Source organism: Mauremys reevesii, linkage group 3 (genome assembly GCF_016161935.1).
Source record: "Mauremys reevesii isolate NIE-2019 linkage group 3, ASM1616193v1, whole genome shotgun sequence".
Classification (NCBI taxonomy): domain Eukaryota; kingdom Metazoa; phylum Chordata; order Testudines; family Geoemydidae; genus Mauremys; species Mauremys reevesii.
The window spans coordinates 84,787,945-84,809,490 of record NC_052625.1 but is presented as its reverse complement, the minus strand read 5'-3'; the positions used below and the strand labels follow the sequence as shown (position 1 = coordinate 84,809,490).

Sequence of the window (21,546 nt, the reverse complement as noted above, 5' to 3'; positions counted from 1 at the left end):
TCCAAAAATGTAGATACTTATCCAAAGCTTATCTGAACCTCATTGGTTTGGAAATCAGTCTAGAAATCTCTTCAGGCTCTCGCTTGCTCAGGAGTCAGCTAGTGTTTCCAGTATTTTGGCGAGGCCAGAGTTACCATAAGAGCAGCTGTGTTCATGATATTTTGGTACTTCACCTTTCTGTCATGCTCAAGACCAGGAAGTGGAGAGGGGCCTGAAAATTAATAACCAACCTAGGGAGTCAAGAGAACTATTTTTAGATTGCAAATGAAGGTTTGAGTTTGGTTCAGGAGTGTCGATTTTTATCTGAACTGCTTCATATGTTCTTGATAGAGCTGTATGGAGGATGGAAATTGTGTTTCACGAAGGATCTAGGGATTTCAGAATCTGGTTTTGTTATGATTAGGAACAAAAACTGAAAGTTTGGACATTCTCTGCATAGGAAAACTCTGCAAAAATTTGTCAATCAAAGCCTTTCATTTTGATTTAGACTTTTTGATTTTGTTTTATAATATATAAAATAAAAATGTTTTGAAATGACAAGTAGTTTCAAAACAAAAAACATTTTTGACTATCATGTCAGAATAGGATTTGCAATATTGTGAGAACTTTTCTTTTTTTAAGGGGAGGGGACTCAAAATGAAATTCTGTCAACATTGACCCAATTTTGAAAAATGTTTAGATTTCAACAGAATATCATATTCTAATGGAATTTGGTTCCATCAAAGTTTCTCTGACTAGCTCTATTTCCTGACCGGTACCCACCCCTTTCATTTCACTTGCAGGACTGAAAGCACCTTCTACATACTGACACTGATTATTGTCTCCAAAAAAGAAAAAGTTTAGGAAAAGCTTGCAATCTGTTATATGCTGACATTACATGACATAATAGGTACTAAAGACAAGGAAAGATGACTGAAAATGCAGCAAAAATTTAGAAATATTTGTGCAGATTACAGATCAGCAAACAATCCTAGTTGGCTACAAGGTCAATAATAGCTGAAATGGGGGCAAATTCTCAATGTAGCCAAGGCCAGAGGGGCCACGTCTAGGAAGAGAGGCTAGTGGAATCTCCATGCCCATTAATTCCTTGGCCTTGCTGTCAAGGTTATCCATTAACCATGTCAATTGATATAGCGTTTTGTGTGATGTGGCCAGCTAGTCACTTGGTATTGGTCTGAGTTTCCTGATATCACAGCCCCAAAGAAGAATAGGTAACACAGCACCAGTCATTGGCACAGAATCACTAGGGTAAGATTCTTAGTGCCATGGGTGCAATTAGCAGCCTGAAATTTTAATCAGCATTGAGAGAATAGATTTTTTTTTGCAAACCTTAAACTTAAGTAAATAAACTGACTTAAGACAATTTTTTTTAAATTTTAGTTTTCAGAGATGATGAGTTGGTATTTTATCAGCTGATGAAGATTCAAGACAGCAGAAACTGCATCACAGAATCATTGTTAGGGCCACAAGAAACATAAGAACAGCCAAACTGGGTCAGACCAAAGGTCCATCTATCCCAGTATCCCGTCTGCCAACAATAGCCGATATCAGGTACTTCAGAGGGAATGAACAGAACAGTCAATCATCAAGTGATCTATCCCATGTTGTCCATTCCTAGCATCTGGCAAACAGAGGCTAGTGACACATCTCTGTCCATCCTGGCTAATAGCCATTGATGGACCTATCCTCCATGAACTTATCTAGTTCTTTTTTGGACCCGCTTATAGTCTTGGTCTTTACAGCATCCTCTGGCAAGAAAAACATTGACTGAAGTATCAGAGGTAGCCGTGTTAGTCTGTATCCACAAAAACAACAAGGAGTCTGGTGGCACCTTAAAGACTAACAGATTTATTTGGGCATAAGCTGGAGCACCCATGGGGAAAAACTAGTGGGTGCTCTGCACCCACTGGCAGCCAAGTTCCCCTCACCCCTTACCCCACCCCCTCCTCCCCCACTGAGCATGCTGCGTCCCCGCTCCTCTGCCTATCTTCCAGCGCTTCCTGCCTGGTTGCCGCCAAACAGCTGTTTGACAACATTAGCGGGTTCTAGTAGGGAAGGGGAAGAGTGGGAACATGGCACGCTCAGGGGAGGAGGCGGGGAAGAGTTGGGGCCGCGGCAGGGATTTGGGGGAAGGAGTTGGAATAGGGACAGGGAGAGGGCGGAGTTGGGGTAGGGACTTTGGTGAAGGGGTTGGAATGGGAGCGGGGCCTCATGGAAGGGGTGGAGTAGGGATGGGGCTGGAGGTAGAGGGGGAGTTGAGCACCCAGGGGAAAGCGGGGAAGTTGGCACCTATGTCCACAAGCACAGCCGCCCACAGCTCCCAGCGGCCGCGGTTCACCATTCCCAACCAATGGGAGCTGCAGGAAGTGGTGGCCAGCATGTCCCTGCCGAGATGGACGAGTGAATCAAAAGCAGAGTAGCAGGCTGCAGCACAAAAGACAACTGCATCTTGATGTGAGGTGTGTGTGTCACTTGAGGAGTTTCTTTATTTTCTATTCCTATCACGGAGGGAGTAAAGGAGATGGGGTGTGGAGGTTAGGCTTAGAAGTTATTCTGGGGGAGGAGGAGAGACGGGCAACACTTTTCTGGATTCACAACCCATTTGACCGTAATCCACATCTGTAAAGAGAAGTGAATTTACCCAGTGCACATGTACTGAACTGTCTCAGCATTGGTAAGGTACATGTAACCAGTGTAAGCTGAGCTATATTTTCTGAATACTGGATGTAAATGTTCAGTTGCCTACATACCAGAAATGCTTTGAGATTGGAATTAAAGTTCTAACACAGGGAATTTCAAAAGTAGAATCTTTTTTAAAGTAAAGCCATTGTAATACGTTTAATACAGACAGAACTATGCTTTGTTTGCTTTTCTCATTTCCTACTGTTATATGAATACATCTATTCTCCTTTTTTGAGATTTGGAAGTGAATTTAGTGCTTTTGAAAGGAAAAAAAAAAGACAGTGCTAAAGCCAGGCATGGCTAAAGAAGATACACTGGAAAGCTTTGCTAGACAGCTCCAACAGCGGACTTAAATCCTCCTCAGCAGCAGCCCTGCTATCCAAGTCTCAGATGACACTTAAAGACTGCCAAATACACTTAGTTGAGTAATTTTTACTTAAAATGCACAAAAAACTAAAATCTTGAGAGCAAAAGGGAAAAAAACACATTTGTTTCAGGAAACCAAATAGGAATAAGACAGTGCCTTCTCAAGTGTAGGGTTAGTGCATTAATCTACATGGGGCCAGATTCCAAACACATTCACACCAGCGGCCACTACAAATCCAAAGTAACTCCAGTATATCTGGTGTATGGTCTCTGCAGAGTTCTAGTTAATGAAATACTGCCCTGATGGACACACTGCGTTGCCCCAGTGGTGCTGCATAGTCTTGGTCCAGACAGAATGTGCCTATTACATGTGCTGAGATTATATATGAGACTAATTATACGGATCATTTTTTTAAAAGTCAGTTTATCAAATGTTTAGATGAACATTATCCAATCAGTTATCATTACAGTACATAGACTATAATACACATTTTAAAAAACTGTACCCTTAAAATATGCATAGGGATTAAAAACACAGAGGACTGTGATTGGAACATACATGTGTATGTGTCATGTTATGTATCTGTGCTATATTTGATAGGATTTCTTTTTGGAGGTAGATGTCAAAGACCTCAGAGACTCAGGATAAAATCCTCTCAATATAGCCAGGTGGTATCACTCATCTAGCATCCTAAAGGGCAGGCAGGTCACACACATCTTCCTTTGAAGCCAACATCTTTGGCACTTCATGAATCAGCCACTGGAGGGAACCCAAGAACAACATTGATCAGCTCAGTCATCTGTGTTGGGGCAGGGGGTGACAGTGTCAAAGTTCCTCTCTCCACCATGCAATAGGAGTGCCAGAGACACACCTCACTGGGAACCTCAGTGCCCAGTACTTGCACCTCCACTTGCCATCAAGTGGGACACACGAAAGACAGTATCAAAGGAATCTTAAAAATGTGGGATTTCTCTTTAAATAGAAGATCTTCTGTAACTTTAGTGCCACGATTCCCCCGAACATGAATCATTTACAGTAATAAGAATGAGCTAACAGCAGGCTAGTGTGGCACAGAGGAGAATTATGGGCTAAACTGAGAGCTGTCCCTTATACTGTGCTACATTTTGAGGTGTTCAACTTATTGAAAAGGCATGTGGGCGGCTCATAAAATGTTTATTGCATGTATCAATTGGCGTTCGTTTTGAAGCATTTACTTACAGGACTTTTAGTGAGTGTGGTAAGAGAAAGAGAACTTATTTTCCACACTGCATTTAATAGGATTATGTTTCAAGCAGCATTCTCTCGGGAAGGCAGGTTTCAAGCATGTCAAAAAATTTTATGGATTTCAGCCTGAGTGGATTTAGTTGCAAATCTGAACTTTGCACAGGAGAGTTTATCTTTCCATCGCTTTTCCAAAGAGGCGTCATAAATTACATTTCTGGAAGAAACAAAGCTTTTTGAAAGAGGAGTTCATCTGGTAAATTCTTCCTCTGTTTAAGTTCCCTTTCCCTGTCATGTCATGCACTACACAGACAGTGACATAAGCAGATGCTGAAGGACTCTCCAAGCAATATTTGTGTCATTACCTGATGATAGAACTTCATAACACAATTATAGGTAAACGTACAAGCACTGACAGTGCTATTTCCTTCAAAAGAGGAAAGGCAAAACTTAATGAGCGCAGTTCTCCATTGTCCTGCACCTTGTCCAGTCATTTACACCAGTGCCAAATGGGTGTAAACCACTTCCACCAGTCTGATGTGGTAGTATTTTACACCCACTAGGCAATGGAACACCTGGTGCAAGGCGACAGAGAATCAGATCAGGTCCATAACACTAGATGGCATAAGCAGAATTGATACCAAGGTGAAATAGTTTGAACCATCCTATTATGGATTGGTTTGTGTGTCTCTCTGGCTTGGGACAGACCCACAGAGGCAGCACTGTGGAATTAGAAGTGGGGCTCCCAAATTGGTACAATGAATGGAGAGATTGCCAAAAAATCAGCAGACAAATCAAAAGCAATACACTCATTTTATTTTCAACCATAAATTAATGCAAATCCCAATCCTTATTGGTGATAGCCTCATGTCTTGGACAGTGAGGAATTTACAAGAATCCAAGTGAAGGAATGACCAGCATTGTGGTCCCTTTTTGCCAATGAAGAATGCCATTCCAGACTCTACCGTGTCACCAACCTCCTGCCAATGATTGATTTCCTCCCTGCTCAAAGCAACAGATTTGTTTTTTTGGCCAAGCCTGTTAGCCACTTCACTTTAAGCCTTGAATACAGAATATGAGGTTACTTTGCTCATTTAGCAGCCATCACTGGTATTTTTATTTCCTGTGATGAAGTTTTGAATATGTTACTGATGGTGAAATTGATTATACCATATGATAAAGAATTTATTGATGAAATACAGATAGCTGAACTAAATCTAGCCCGAGTCCCTACTAATGGTAAATCTACCTGGACTGGTAGGTTCAACAGCTCAAACAGCCTGTAACCTCTAATCCACTGCTGGTCTGTAGCAGGCAAGTGCAGATGAGGTCTAGCCCAGGAGTAGACAGTGGGATCCACTGATCCACTTCCTCTTCCAAGCAGCTTCTGTTATTGGGGCTTCTACAGAGTCCTCACCAGATTTTAAGGTTGCCATCCATAGAAAAACCTCCAGGGCACGGAGAGGCAGGCAGAGAGGAGTGCAAATTGCTCACAGTGGTAATTTGCCTCCAACACATTTGTTACAGAGTATTTACATAGTGTCTTCCATAGCCAAAGTTGTCTCCTCAAGCCAGAAATTACACCTGCAGCACCAAGTGAAGATGTACCCTGAAAGACCCTTCCAAACCAGCTAGTTGATTTTTTTTCTGAGAGATTCAGCCCTGTTCAGAGGGGTTAGCAAAAGGCCTGGACACGAATTAAGTCACATTTCTGGGCTAAGTGGGACATCAGTTTTGCATAAACCTTGAGCTGGCTCCTCTGCACAGGGGCAAATTTCACCCTTGTGTGTTTTTCCAACTTCTGAGAGCTTGATTTCTCAACCTAATCATTACATGGATGTGATCTGTCCGATCTCTGAGAGAAGTCAAGTATTATTAAAAAGCATATCCCCTTGTTCATACAAGGAGCCACAGGCTCCAAAATAACATCTGCTATCCTTTGTCATCTAATAGCATGTATCCAAGAATGCCATCTCCTCTCCAGGACAATGATTCCTAATTTACTGTGCATATACTGTGCATATATTTCACCTCTACATTCCTGTGCAAAGTTTTACTCCTCGTTTTGCTTTTCAAGAATGATGGATGGAAAACCCAAGAAAGGCTCAGAGGTTCAGTTCAGCAAAACTCCAGAATTTAAGACTTTTTGGGGGGAAGTTTATCCAAATTATGTGAAACATTTTGGTCTAAGAATCTCATAATAGTTTTGATTTGACAGGATTTTGAAAGCATCCAGGTTTTAGCCACATTGGAAATACTGCAAGGGCTGTTGTATTTGGTAGTTGATACATTTGCAGAGGTATCTGAAATTTAAAAGACTACCCAATCTCACCCTTCCAAGCAAACGAAAACTCAGATCAGGTTAACTTCCCGATTAGGTTAAGATTAAACATTTAGTTCTTATTACATTAGCCTGCTTGTCCACCATCCTACATTTCCACTGAGTGGAATACAGTACATTGTTTTAATGTCTGAGACAATGCAATGTACGGTACCATGAGTCACATTGTAGGAATAACCAAAAGTTAGAGAGTTTGCCTGCCTGCCTGCAAAATATATCATCTCTTGAAAGCTAGTTTGTCTCTCTAATACCCAGGGGGTGAGGAAGCTCCAAAGTGAGGTTTGTTTTACAACTATGGCAGGAAAGAACATTTATTTAATACAAGCAAGAAGCAATTAAAAGCTTTCATTAAAATTAGATGGGTACAAATAGGTCTAACCACAGGTGAAAACTCATTACTTTCATTAGGCTGCAGTTAAATCAGTGTCATGCAGATGCTAGGTTCAGTCCCTCGAGGGAAACTTTGTATAAAACAGAGGGGCATACATGGAAAAAGAGCATTTTTGATGGATGGAAAACCTGAGTGAAATGTCAAGTCATCAGAGTTTAAGAGGTCATAGTTCATATTCCATAGCTAGTCTCTGGCATGCAGGATGTGTTCTCAGGAAGACCCCTGAAGCAGGGTTAGGCAGAGGGAAAGCAGGTGTGCTACTCCACTCATGTTTGAGAAAGGTAGTTCTAAGCTAATATTTACTTCCCGAGCTTGGCCTTTCTTGTTCTGAATTGCTTCATGATTTTTAAAGCTATTAGCATTTTTTAAACCTTTTTTTTTGCCAATGATATTGCAGTTTACTGTAGCTCCCTGTAGAAGTTTTTGCAGATGAAGAATGGTAACCAGTTATTTAATCTTTTTTTCAGTACTTTGTAATTATAATGTGGCCTGAAGATCTCACATATAAACACATGCACACACTATCCTGTATTCTCAACTTGGATATTGTTCAAGACCTGCTGGTGTTTTGTGCCATACATCTGAATGCCGCTTAGCAAGCAGCTGTGTCTAAAGTAGGAATTCTCTAACAGTCTGTTAATGGGAAGTGGGCTTTGGCAGAGAAATTACAGATGGAGATACTTCAGTTTGAGCGAATGCTATAGAGTTTACAGCATTGCAATGAAAATTGTTTGAGTTCCTCCCTTTTGTTTAGAATGGACTCAGCAAAACTTTTACATTAAACCCTGCATTCCTTGAGTACCCCAAATGCCCATGGAGGTCAATGAGAATTTGGTGTGTGCACGCCCTGCACAATCAGTCCTCTTAAATGCAACCGACTAACCATATACTTCTGGACTATGGAAGCTGTCCATTTGGGAAGTAACTGACATCTGAAAGCAGATAAACTTGTGAGATGATTTAGTTCTTTCCTCAGCTGTAACACTGCAAAGATATTAGAATCTGTAATTCAAATTGGCCTTGATATGAGAATTGTTCAAATGGACTGAGAATTAGCTGAATCAAAAGATTGTAAGCAAAGGCTAATGGAAACACTTCTGATTTGGGGGTGGGAGGTAAGTCCTGGGGTGATGAACTGAAAAAGCATAGTCATTACATTTGCAGGGTATTACTAAGCTGGGGTATTCCAAATACTAGTGAGGAGAAAGAACAATTTTAGAAGGGAGTTTGAATGGTATGAGATATGGGAAGGGGAAAAATAAAAATAAGTTAAACATGGAGATACTCCTAGTAAGTCATCAGAGGAGAAATATCCAAAGAGATATTTAGTTGGAGGGAGACACCTGGAAAGTGATAATACTGAAAGAAAGAGACTGAGAAATGACAACGGACAGCAATTTTGATATGCGCTTCCAATAATATGAGCTGGGGACAAAAATCCAGAGCAAATGTGAGCTATTTAGGCAGTGGTGTCAGGTAACAAACCTGGGAGGTGGTAGCCCTTCTATTATTATCTACATGCACTGATGAGACTGAACATGGCATAATGCAGTCCGTTTTGGTCACCTCTTTACTAGAAAGATATTCACAAGCAGAAGAGAATTGAAAGAGGAGAGCACAGAAATGATTAAGCATATGGAAGGGTTGACTTTTGATGAATGAGTAAAACAAATAAATGTGCGTAACCTGTTTAAACAACTCACAGCTAAACAAAGACATTTGTGATACTGAAAGAAAAATAGTTTCCCTCAGAGGCCTAATTTCTAGTACTGACAAGGTCTTTGCCAGTCTCTGTGTGTTATGTAAAATATAGTTGGTGGGTCTGCTTACACTCATTTTCTGGAATAAAAATAGAAACCTGCTATCAGCCTCCTGTACTTATATATCTGGAAGACAATATTAGTCAACAACAAAATGCTAGTCTGGCATGTACTGTATAGAAGGAATCAGACTCCTTTGCCTCGCTCTGTAGACTGGCATTAATATCCTGAAATTATTGATGTCCAGTGATATACACTTTGACTCATTCTTATATCATGTTAATATTTATCATGCAGCTGTAAACAAATGAAAGGAAACTGAATTGGTTTTCTATTGAAACGATAGACAAACTCCGGTCTGATGAAATGACACTTGATATCCACTTTTCCTTCTACAGTACAAATGCAGCTTATTCTACTGTTGCCCAGTTGGTAAACTGAGGGCCCAGATCCCACTTCCATTAAAGCCATGACTTCTAAGGTGCCCAGCCCAACTTTCAATGAAGATCCCATTGTTGACCCCAACAGCAATGGTAGAGTCTCTTTTAGGTCATGGCTATGCCTGAATTTAAGTGTGCAAGGCAATGTGTGTGCTTCAGAGTACACCACATACCCCACATATTGTGAAATATGAGGTTGGTAGCTTGAGATAGAACAAGGGATGCTGACCTCCCAGGTAGAGATCTTCAAAGGTAAAGAAGCTGTGAAAAGAGGGGAGGAACCAGGGCTGATTGAAGGGGAAGAAGAGAGTTGCAGCCAGCCACCCCAAAACTTTGGAAGAAAGCAATCCAGGTCTTATTTTTCCAAAGCAGTCTGCTTATCCCCAAATAAAATGAACTGATTTTTATAGAGCTTTCTTCCTAAAGTCAAACTATTACAAGTTCTTTATATTATATCAAAACTATATTAATTCCCCTAACATAAAACGTAGTTAACTTAAAGCTAAGGTTGCACAATGGTATTACATATCAATGCAATAACCAAAAAGTATCAAGGAAATCACCACTTAAAGCATCACGAACACTCAAGCAACAACTGTTCTCCCAAAACTCCATTATGCCCAAACACACTCAAGACTCCTTAGTTCCACAACAAACTCAATTTTCAAACCCCCTTACAACCAGCTCAGATGCACCCATCCATTTCATGGCAATCCCATCCAAATGCATATCCTGGAATCCAGTCTGACCTAAATTAAGATATTGGGCCAGATTCTCATCGGAAGTTTTTTGAATTCAATGGAGCGATGCTGATTTATACCAGCTGAGAATCCACTCTATGGACTAAAGGCATTGATGTATGTGTAATAGTCAGAATTAAGGTGTTGTATCTCCCACCGTTTGCTTTCCCCCTGCAACTGTACAATGCACTGAAATAGCTAACAGTACATTATTTAATCTAGCAATGTAAATGTTTCTCAGGTCAATTTACTTGACGCTATAATTGGTGGAAGCATTAAATAGAATAAGGGATGAGTCAATTACTCCAAGGGTGACTCATTTTGTACTTGAAGCTGCACCTCCACGAGAGCTTTGGCCTTTCCTCTCACAGATATTGCTAGTAGGGTGACCAGATGTCCTGATCTTATAGGGACAGTCCTGCTTTTGGGGTCTTTTTCTTATATAGGCTCCTATTACCCCCACCCCCATCCCGATTTTTCACATTTGCTGTCTGGTCACCCTAATTGCTAGGCCTGACAGTTGCTTTGCCTCTCTCAAACAGCTGTACAGCATATGCTGTATTTCTGAAAGACATTAATTTTTTGCACGGCTTGCATGTCAAAGGTGAACCCTTGCACTGTTGCCTGTACATCTTCCAGCTACAGTAGGAACTGTGCCATGTGAATCCATTTAACTGCTATACTGAAACAGAGCTTTTCAAATGTGCTGCCACTTGAATCAAACAGAGGCAGGTGTAGACTGGCTGAGAATCCAGATGTTATCCCTCCCCCTGCTCACCACCTAATACAATTTAAATCTAGTAATTTGTAATCCTTATAATAATATACAGTCATCATTCAAAGCCATTAGGGAGTGTCCTGCCCCTGCCTCTCTGTGGCTATGGAAGCTGCCTGCTGGCAGCAGACCCAATGTAGGTCCACTGTGCAAAGTAGGTGCTGAATTTGGGGGAGTGCACATGCTCTGTGGACACAGAGCTCAGCACCGCCAGGTCCTCCTGAATGCCCAAATACAGAGGATGAGTTAGCACAGGGCCAGAGTCAGCCCTGTGAGAGATGGATCTGGGTCCAGAGGACCTTTTGCTAATGGACCCTCCAGTTCTTCCCTTTCCCACTTCTGTAGATCCTGCTATCCTTACCGCCTGCTCCGTGCAGGGGGTACCGGGGCCGTGGAGGCTACTGAGGCTGCAGTAGTGGTCAGAGCAGCTCTGTAACTATGTTAGGAACTGCATGCATGTCAACAACAGTTCATATGAATAAAAAAGGATAGATCTACATGATTCTGACCCCTCGCTAGAAGGAGCTCATCAATGACTACCCCCAGAGCATTTCTGTCCCCTACACAGGCCTAAAGCCAGTGGTGAGCTAGAGCAGGTTCCCACAGGTTTCCGAGAACCGGTTGTTAAAGGGCCAGGAGGTGGGCAAAGAACTCCAGTCCGCGGGCCGGACCATCCTGTTGCTCCCAGGATTCCCAGCTGGGGAGGCTGAGGCTCCCCCGGCCCTTCCCCTGCTTCCCCCCAGCTGCAGCGGGGCCAGCCACCGGCACCAGCTGGGCAGCTCAGCTGAGCTCCTGAGTCATCCTGCTGCTTTGAGCTGCCGGCAAGGTAAGGGGGGAGGGGGCTGCAAGCTCTAGGATTGCCAGGGGGGCAAGTGGGGCAATTTGCCCCAGGCCCTGCAGGGGCCCCCAGCCCCATGGGTATGTCCCCCACGCCCCGGCCCCTCCTCCACTCCCCCCCTCTTAAATCAGAACTTTTTATAGGGAACCGGTTGTTAAGATTTTGGCAGCTCATCACTGCCTAAAGCCCACTAATGGAACTGAAACAAATCCACGGTATTGCAGGAGCTGCTTTGCCACCCCTGCTCACTTCACTACCTAGTTTTGAATTACTTCTATTCAGCAGTAAGTCAGAGGAAATTGACTTGATTCTGAGGATGCTCCTCTTGCTTAAGATAACTGTTTGCCAAAAGGACCTTGAGACCTTTACCTGATGTACAGTGAGACAAAGCCACAGACATCTGCCATGGAATGGGCTGAGCAGAGAGAGAGAGAGGAGTCATTCTAGGTGTCAAAATACATACATACATACTTGAAGGATCAAAGAGATTCACAAGAAAAACATGTTTTAATTAAAATCATATACAAGATACCCATCTACCCTGGAGCTCTTTGGGAAAAAAAGTTCACCTCTTGTTCAAATCCTGTACATGCATGATATACTTCCGTTGTTGTTTTAAATTAATACTCTACTTTCCTGGATAAGAGGCTTTTTACTGTCCAGGGTTTAAGCATAATTGTATCAACAACATAACAAATGGAATCTCTACCAACCAAACTGATTTAGCTGGACAGCTAAATGTTTTCTTTAATGATAATTACATAAAACTACAGCTAATCAGAAACCAGATGATCATAAATGCATTGTGAACATTTTTCAAAATAGAAAACACTAGACAAGCTGAGCACATACAGAGAAGTTCACTAGCTAAATCAATAATGGTATAGTATTGCGTATCTGTCAATTTACAGCACCAGCATCTTCCAACTAAAGGTCAAAGCCTGGTTCCTTTTTCTAAGTCCAAACAAGCTTTAAACAGGGAACAAAATTTGGACATTTTTTTATAAGCATTATTTTCATGAAAAATGTGTCAAAATGGTCTTTTTTGAAATATGAAAAAAAATCATTTGAAAATTTCCCACCACTTTTGAAATTTGCTGAAATAAGTAAGTCCATAATGTTGGTATTCTTCAAAAAAACAACCACCCAAAATTATGCACATTGTACAGTACCCTATAAAGTACAATCACTAAGGGTTTGTTTTAATCGTAAAAGTGGGGATTTTTTTTTTTAGTTTCAATTCAAACAGCTTCATTATTTTTCATGTTTAATGTAACAAATGGACATATAGGCTACTCGTAGTTGTGTGTGTGGTTTTGTGGTATGTCACTTACTGCAACTACATACTTGTTAACAAACTTAGAAAAGTTTCATGAACTCTCTAGTTTTGTGAGCCTTTTTAGCTCAAAAAGTACTCCCAAAAAATCTGCAAAACCATCTTGTGTCAGGAGCAAACCAGAACTCACTGCCAGCATGGGTAGCGTTGCCTTTGCTTTTTCCTCAGTTATTCTTTCCCTTCAGAGTATTCATCCAAAGTTTGATTCATGCTACCACTCTGGTTTGGGATAAAATGAAGATAAGAAGTTTCTCTTCCTCTGATAATGGATTTAGCAGATGGCATAGACTTTGTTCTTTAAAAGCCAGTACGTTGAGATCATCCATACATGCACTTCAGTAGCCTCCATTACTGAGATTTGGGGCCAGGTTTTAAAGGTCTGTGCAGTGCGAGCGCCACTCAGAAGGCACATTCAGCTGATGTGTAGGTAAAATCCCACCATTGTGCATGTAATCTAGAGGACTATGTGAATAAGCAGGACTTTGTGCAGGCAGTTACCCGTTTTACATGTGCAGATGAATATTAGTGTGCATAGTTGTGGGAGTTTGCCCAGACTTCAGGTGTACATAGTATTTGCATGGCTCTGCCATTGTGCAGAGTTTGAAAAGTCTGGCCCTTGATATTATTTGTTAATATTATTTTGGTGATCTTAAAAGCACACCTTTTGCTTGTTAAGCATGGTATATAACATGATTATAGGATAAGACATTGGTACTTTACTCTTCACCCTATCCTCCATTCTTTACTTATTTCCTTGGTTGCAGTTCAAGTTATATAGTGTAGGATTATTGTGCACTCTGCATCGATTGGCTAAAAAGAGTGAAATAAGGTTTTATTAACCTAGTGTAGACAAGATGTTGGTGGCCACTGGCACACCAGCGTTCTAGCTACTGGTGTCCACACCAGCTTTGAGCAGGGTTAGGCAACGTAGTGATTAAACTGCCAGCAGACTGCCTGCTTTAGTATTCTTGCCCTTGCTATTGTCAGTGAAGCTGCACCAAAATCATCCATAGTGTAACACCAATGGTTTTATTAGCTTTACACCAGAGATGAATTTGGTCCAAGATATCGTTGTTAATTAGACAAAGCTACACAGCGTGGACCAGATCCTCAGCTGCACTAAAAAGTGGAGGTGGGGGAAGAAAGCCACCTTTACTTTCTCCTGAGTCTTGGGATAACAGGGGTCAAAATGGCCCCTGGCATATTTCAGAACAGCCCAAGGCCTTCTCTAAATTATTCCAGATGGAGGATTCCTAAAGATACTTGTCTCCTGGGTGAAGACTGACCTGAGTGCCCCTGCCTGCGACACCCCCCCAATAAATGCTTCCCCTGCCACACCCGCAGAACACAGTCCTTTATGAAGAGCAGTGCTACCTGTCAGTCTGGTTCTGCCTGCTCCCCACAACCTTTGGGGTGCCATGTGACCACAAAGAACTAGGGACAGAGCAGTCACTGCACTCCCTGCAGCACAAAGACTGCAATTCTACCCGCACAAAAAGATTGGTCTTCCCACAGAATCAGTCCTAAGCTTTTTACCAATAGTCTAAACTACAGATAAATAGCACGATTGGGAAAATCAGCTCATGTAAAATGAAATCTTTCCCTTCCACTTTCACCCCTGCAAGCATTTCCCCCAAACTTGATAGAATCTATTTTGACATTTTAAAAGGTTCAGTTAACTTGTAAACATTATTTCTTATTTTTATACCTCTCTGCACTTCCAGGTTCAGGTCTGGATTAGCAGTAGAAATGCTGAAATGTCATTAGAGAGGCTGTCCTGCTCCAAGTTTACAGGCCCAAGGGTGTGTGTGTGTGTGTAGTTTGGATAAGATGTGGTAATCATGCAGATGTTTGTGTTCTTAAAGAAATGAAACCTCTGAACTTCTTCCCCTATCACTAATACAAAGGATGTTTCACTGAATTCTCACCCCATTCTAGCCCCCAGAATCATTTTTGGGGTTAGTGGCTACACATTATGCAATTAGATTCTCCACTGCTTTGCACCTTGAGTAGTCATTTATACCAGAGCAAAGACACTCGCTGACACCACTACTCCATGCAGAGTTTTGATCCTAGAAAGAAAGAAGGTCCAGGGACTACATGAAGGCCACAGTGGCTTCACTTTTGATTTTCCATGGAAGGTGTTCAGATACTACGGTGATGGGCATCAGTATTAACCCCTAAGATACCAACTTTGTACACACTTTATAAAACTGCAGGGGACAACACAACATGCAGGGTAATGGAGAATCTAGACTTATTTTTTATATCATATTTAATTCTGGGCGATCTGAAAGTGCTTTATTATTCATTTCATTACTGAGTGAGGACACTTTGCTCAGCATTGTATGTGCATACAAAAGGACACAATGCCAAACTTAATGAGCTCAACATCAAACAAAGATAAAACTATTCATATAAATGTTCTGCAAGCACTTTAAAAAAATACGTATTGTGTGCATATAAAACCTGTTGAGCAGTGTTTCTCAACCTTTTTGTGCTGACGACCCCTTTTGGACAAAAAAAAAAATTGTGACGACCTCCCCTCCAAAATTGCAACCCATCACCTTAAGCTTGGGATACAGGGCTTCAGCCCTCCCCTCCACCCCCCACCCCCCCGGTTTGGAAGACAGGGCTCCACGCTTCAGCCCCCCTTGGGGCGTGGGGCTGAAACGTACATTAGCTTTACAGGGGCCCCTGTGGTAAGGAGTCCCGGGCAATTGCCCTGCTTCCTACCCCCTGACGCCAGCCCTGCTTGTGACCCCCCAAACCTCTCCTGTGACCACCCCCAGAGGTTGCGACCCCCAGGTTGAGAAACAAACACTGCTGTATAGGAATCACTGATTCACTGCAGGAATTCATCCACATCTGAGATAGAAGGCTATAGACATTTGTTGAGAGTAGTCAATTGCACGCTCCAGCCTAATCAACCTCTGTAGCTAAAAAGCACCAGTCTTTGAGGGACCCTGCATCCCAACGAACATATTTCTAAGGTACCTTATTGTTGAAACCATCTTAATGTGCAAGACCACACCCAGCGTGCTAGCTAGCATTCAAACAAGGCTCACCCTTCCACAATTTTATCTGACATCAGCAGTGACCTACAGCAGGAAATGAATAGCTACTCTCCTCTTTTTGCAAGCTGCCCGTTGGCTCCACATCCTGCTTTCCAGTTCACGTGAACGGTCAAAGGCAATAAAGTCTTATAAATGCCTGGTGGGTTGCCATAATCATAGACGTTGCAGGCAGGAAGTGATCTTGTATATGTTTTATCTTATATGTGTGATGTGTAGTGGTGACATGGGCAGGATAGATAGTCTGTGTACTGTGTGTAATGCTTCAAAAAGCCTAGGGCCAGCCTTGTCAGCAGTGCTACAGAGAAGCTTTTCAAGCAAGTAAATGAAGACAAAAATGGCAGAAAACACATAAATACAAATTACAAAAAAAAATTGCTTTGAAAATTTCTTCCTGTGATTGCCTGAGGGACAAATGTCCAAAATCTTGAAAGTCCTCCCCAGGAGTATTCGGAGGACCGCAAATCTCTCCAGGGAAGCCTAAACTTGCAGACTCACTGAAAGATTGAATTTCATACTTCACAGCTGCACTAGTGAAACAAAGTATTCTTGCCAGCTCTGTCTTTTGTGAGACAACAAGATGATTTATCAAGACCACTTCCTCCACCACCAAAAAAAAGAAAATAAAAAATATAACGAAATAAATCCTTTCCAACTTCTTGGCTTATACTCTGAAAAGTATGTTTTCCCACATTTGGTCTTAGATTTTCTTCACTTTTTTTCCTGCCCTCCACAAAGAACTCTTTATATGAAAAGTATTTGCATATTGATTTGGATTAACTATCAGCAGATCTGGCAGTAAAGATGGCACGAACTCAGATCCAGCATCTACTGGACTCAGAATGGACTAGTAAAAAGATGGGAAAGAAACTCCCAGGATTCTCCATGAAATTTCGGGGGTGGTGGTGGTCGTAATTTTCTGGAGTTGTAGGCCAGTGTTACCCCCTGGACCAAAGTCTTTAAATCAAGACTGGCTGTCTTTCCAAAAGAAATGCTGTAGCTCAAAAAGAGATCATAGGGTAGATGCAGAAATTACTGGCTAAAGTTCTATGGCCCGTGTTATGCAGGACGTCAGACTAGATGATCATAATGGTCCATTTTGGGCTTTAAAAATCTATGAATCAAAGCACACAGTTCCTTCCTGGGATTGTCCTTAGGCAGCAGAGCAACATGCCACCCCATACTATGGGTTGTGTCCAGAGCAGTCCCTTGGGTAGGGTGAATCAGGGCGACTGCCCTGGGCCCCGCACTTTGGGGGGCCCTGCACTCTGATAAAATTGGGACTGTTCCGATATTTAGCCCTTTGTTCTGCATCCCGACCAATGTACAATCGGGACATCATTTGTCCCAATATTCAGGTCAGGCGGGTGGGCGAGTGGGGCGAGGAGGCAAATGGGTAGGCGAGCAGCAGGCAGGAGGGAGACAAAGGGTGGGCGGATGGTGAGGAACAGAATGGGGGTTGGGTGGACAGGGAGGGTGCGCCGGACAGATGGCGAGGAGACTAGCTTGAATGGGAAGTTTTTGAGGACAAGGCGGCTTATACCAGCAAGGGAGGCATTTTATCCCTATACAGTGCTTTTGGCTAGTGATTGTCATACACAAACTCTAAGCAGCATGTTATCTCTGACTGCTTAAGTGTTCAGGTTAGAAAAGGAATGGAAAAAAGAATGTGACTTTCAATGTTTCATGTAGAAACAATAAGTAATCATTTCTGTTTTCAAGATGGGGTTCTTTTTATAATTAGTGTGCTTAAAACCGAAATAGGGTCCTCCAACTTCCCCCTTATTTCATTAGCCCTTCCAAGAGTTCTTGAAATCGAGCTTAGCCTTAAGGCTTTTATAAATCTAGGCATAATGGAAAGTGTCCTCTCCTTATAAGTCAACTATTTGCTGCTTTTGAAGGCCATTTGCACAGTCGATCTGGCCCTACTTCTGGGATGAGGATGAGCATGCCTGGAGTAACTCAGCCCATGAGTTTTCCATATTACACTGTTAACTTATCTGCTCTTGGAGAAGCTGTCAAAACTCATGGTTGCCCTGTAATGGCACCTTGAAATTTTGCAGATGTTTTGTGTTGAATCAGGAGTGCAGTTTCTCATGGATAAGGAAAAATGGGGAAGGGACGGAATGATTTTTACTGCTGAACTCCTTGTGTAGGTAGATTCATGCAAAGATGATGATATCTTGCTCATCTCTGATAAACTGTGAACAGTTCTCTAAGATGCAGAAAAGCACAAAACTGTAAGATGAAAAATATGGATTGCTAGTGAACATAACTGTCTGATAGTTCTCGGGTACAAGAGGTAATGCAAATTATTCAGTCATGATTGTGTTCACTAAAAAGACAGATACATTTCTCTTGGAGGAATCTCAGGAGCTTATGCTAACACGTAACCCTATTTCATAAGATAGGTAGCATAGATGTGTGGTTTATCTATTCTGGGCTCTGCCATTGACTTGCTTTGTGGCCTGAACATAGCATTTAAATCTCTGTTCTTTATTATACCCATCTGAAAAATGGAGAGAATACCTTCCTCTCAGGGAGGTTGAGAAGCTTACTTTACTGGGAGCTACTGGTCTGTTATCAATATGAGTCCATGGGAGATGTGTCCCTCAGAACACAGGTTATCTAGGTGCTGCAGCCTTAAATGTTGCTATGCATTTGTACATACCATTAAAATACTATCTGCCCTGGTACAGAACTAGCAAAACTGTGCATCCATGAATAATTCATGATTGAAGAATTTTCTAGTCCAGTTATTCCTCCTCAGCCCAGTTCCTGATTGTAGCTTAGTGATGTAAAAAGCATCACATTGGAAACATTCAAGCTCCCTGAAAACATGCTGAAATCCTGGCTAGGTTAACTCAGCCCTTCATTCTTCTGAGGTACACAAATTGACTCCATTGCTCATAGGTCTGTTGTATGAGAACCTGAGTATTCATGGCTTTGTCTATCTTTATCTTTACTATTCAGTGATTGCATGTATTCAATGTCTTTATGAGTGTATTGCTGTAACCCTTCTCTTTCTCACCACCTTCCTTTCTCCTTAGTGGTTGTCCCCCTCAGTGGTTGTCTTTGGGGCAGGGACTGTGCCTACAACAACAGTGAAGCAGGTCTGTACAGGAGACAGCACTTTCTTGCGTGGCAGTGTGAGACTGTGGAGCAAACTCTCATTACAAAGCTCATCACTGTCTGTGCTAAATGTGAGGCACACTCTGACCAACTCAAACACACAACCGTGTGTACATATGGAAGAAAAACACCCTTCCAAAACAAAGCACACCACTGCATAGACAGTTATCCTTGTGGGGAGTTGATGAGAGAAAGAACCATACATGAGAAGTATTTAGTCACATCACTTAATGCACTAGCAGAAGGCACTCAAATATCATGTGATGAGGGTGATATAAGAAACAACTTATATAGAATAGCATAGAACTGCGCCTTCTAAGAAGCACAAATCTGGGTACTATAAAAATGACTTTAAAACCATGGCCACATCTGCTCTGCATGGAGGCTAAAGATTAGAGAACTTTCATAAGTCAGAATGCTTGGCATTGTTGTAACAATTTGTATGTCCAGAGCACTGAGCGGACATTAAATTCTCAACTTCCCTATGGAGAAGTAGGTGGGTAAATATTAACTCCATTTTAGAGATGGGGAAGCTATTAAAGAATGTTGAAGTGACTTGCCCAAGGCCAGCCAATGAAATAGTGGTAGGTGCAGGATTAGAACTCTAGACCTCCTAGTCCTGTTAACGCTGGAGTGGCTTTGTCCAGAATTGCCTTTCCCTGTCTGCAGTGCAGTGCGGGCAGATATGTACTTGGCTCAAGTTGCTGCCGTTTACTCCCAACCTGACTGTATTTCACTGGCACTGTATGTATGCTGGTTTGTGTCATGCCATCTGCTTTTCAGCAGAAATCTCAGTTGGAATCCCTGGGTAGTTCTGCTGAGAAATCGATGCCACGACATAGCTCCATCATTTATATCCTTCGTGACAAAAACTGCTATATACACGCATCAATTTAATAATATTGGGCCAAAATTCTCCTCTCTATTACACCAGTGCAACTTTATTGAAAGCAGGGTGGCTGCACGAGCGTAACTGAGCAAAGAATTTGGCTTATGGTGTCTACAAATGGCCTAACAATGGTAGTAAACTGACATCTGCTATTTATTATTTGTTAGAACTGAACCAGATGCCTTTATATAAAAAGGGTATACTCCAAGGAAAACTTCTAACAGTGGATCCTGATGTACCTCCCACAATCCTCACATTGTTGTCAAATTGTTCAGCTGCAAGAATGAAATCAAACTAATAATGTCAAAACACTCTAGGGCATTCTACGTCAATGATTCCCCCAAACACTATAGATTATAAGGTGACTATAATGTTTGGGATCTTTTACTGTAGAACAATGTAATTTTTTTTTAAACCATTTCAGGGTGAAGTGTCCAGCTTTAACTGATAGAGATATTGCTTCCGGAAAGAGAGATAACACATTCCAGCCTGTGTTCACTGCTTTTGGGATTACGAAATGAAGTCCACAGAGGCTTGCATTTCAAATGAGTCCTCTGAAAGCATCACCGGCCCCTCCAGTTTACTCGGTCAGTTAAAAATACCACAGAGATGCACATTTAATTGGTGCATGAAGATCCTAGCTATTGAAAATCAAGGCCTAATTGTCAACAACACTTTACTGACTTTTACAAACCGGATTGGGTTCACGAGTTCAGAAAAACACTAGGATTCTGTCCAGTACACTTTTACATTAGTAGAATCTAAAAGACTTAGCTAACGGATAAAATAGCAAATTATGTTTTAATCTCCTGGGCTGCTAGTGGAGTTCCTGAAGTTGATATTTATTTATTATTATTATTATTATTATTATTATTAATTATTTGTATTTCCATAGCACCAGTCTTCGATCAGGACCCCACTGTGCTAGGTGCTATGCAAACAGAACAAAAAGATGGTCCCTGCCCCCCAAAGCTCACCCTAAGTATGACAAAAAAACAACAGATGGGGCAGTATAAGGAAACAACAAGACTGTATTGGTCAGCAAGATAGGCAGTGGACTCAGCATATCAGTAGCCTGACTGTTATCAAGTTTTTTGTAGACATCCTGGTAAAGGAGTTTTTTTTGGGGGGAGGGGGTGTGAAATGAGGAGAATGAGTTAGTTTTGCAGATGTTAACATTTGGAACACAGCTATAACACAAACTCAAGTCCACAATGAAGTCAAATCCAATACTACAGTTTGCAATCGTAAGTAACCTACCTGTGCTTCACAGTTGCATTATGTTTATTGCCAACAATGTTCACAGTATCTATTTACTTCTTATCACTAATAAATGGTAATATAAAAGTGAAGAAAGGATTTAAAAAAAACCAACAGAATTCTGTATAACAGAATTAAATATTTTAAAAATGAAAGGAATACCTATGTTGTGAATTTATAGCACAGAGAAGGACCTACTCTCAAGAGTGAGAGGATAGGTCATTCTCCATAGATATTAATTTCTTGACCTCTAGTGTGATGGCCAGCAAGGTAGCTGGTTGTGATGCTGACACTTGTCCA

General features: G+C 41.7%; 1 protein-coding gene across 2 annotated transcripts in view; it reads left to right on the top strand.

The window, feature by feature from the left end:
• Positions 1–21,546, top strand: part of SMOC2 (SPARC related modular calcium binding 2) — a 168,395-nt gene that overhangs the window by 5,896 nt on the left and 140,953 nt on the right. The gene's annotated exons all lie outside the window — the stretch shown is intronic.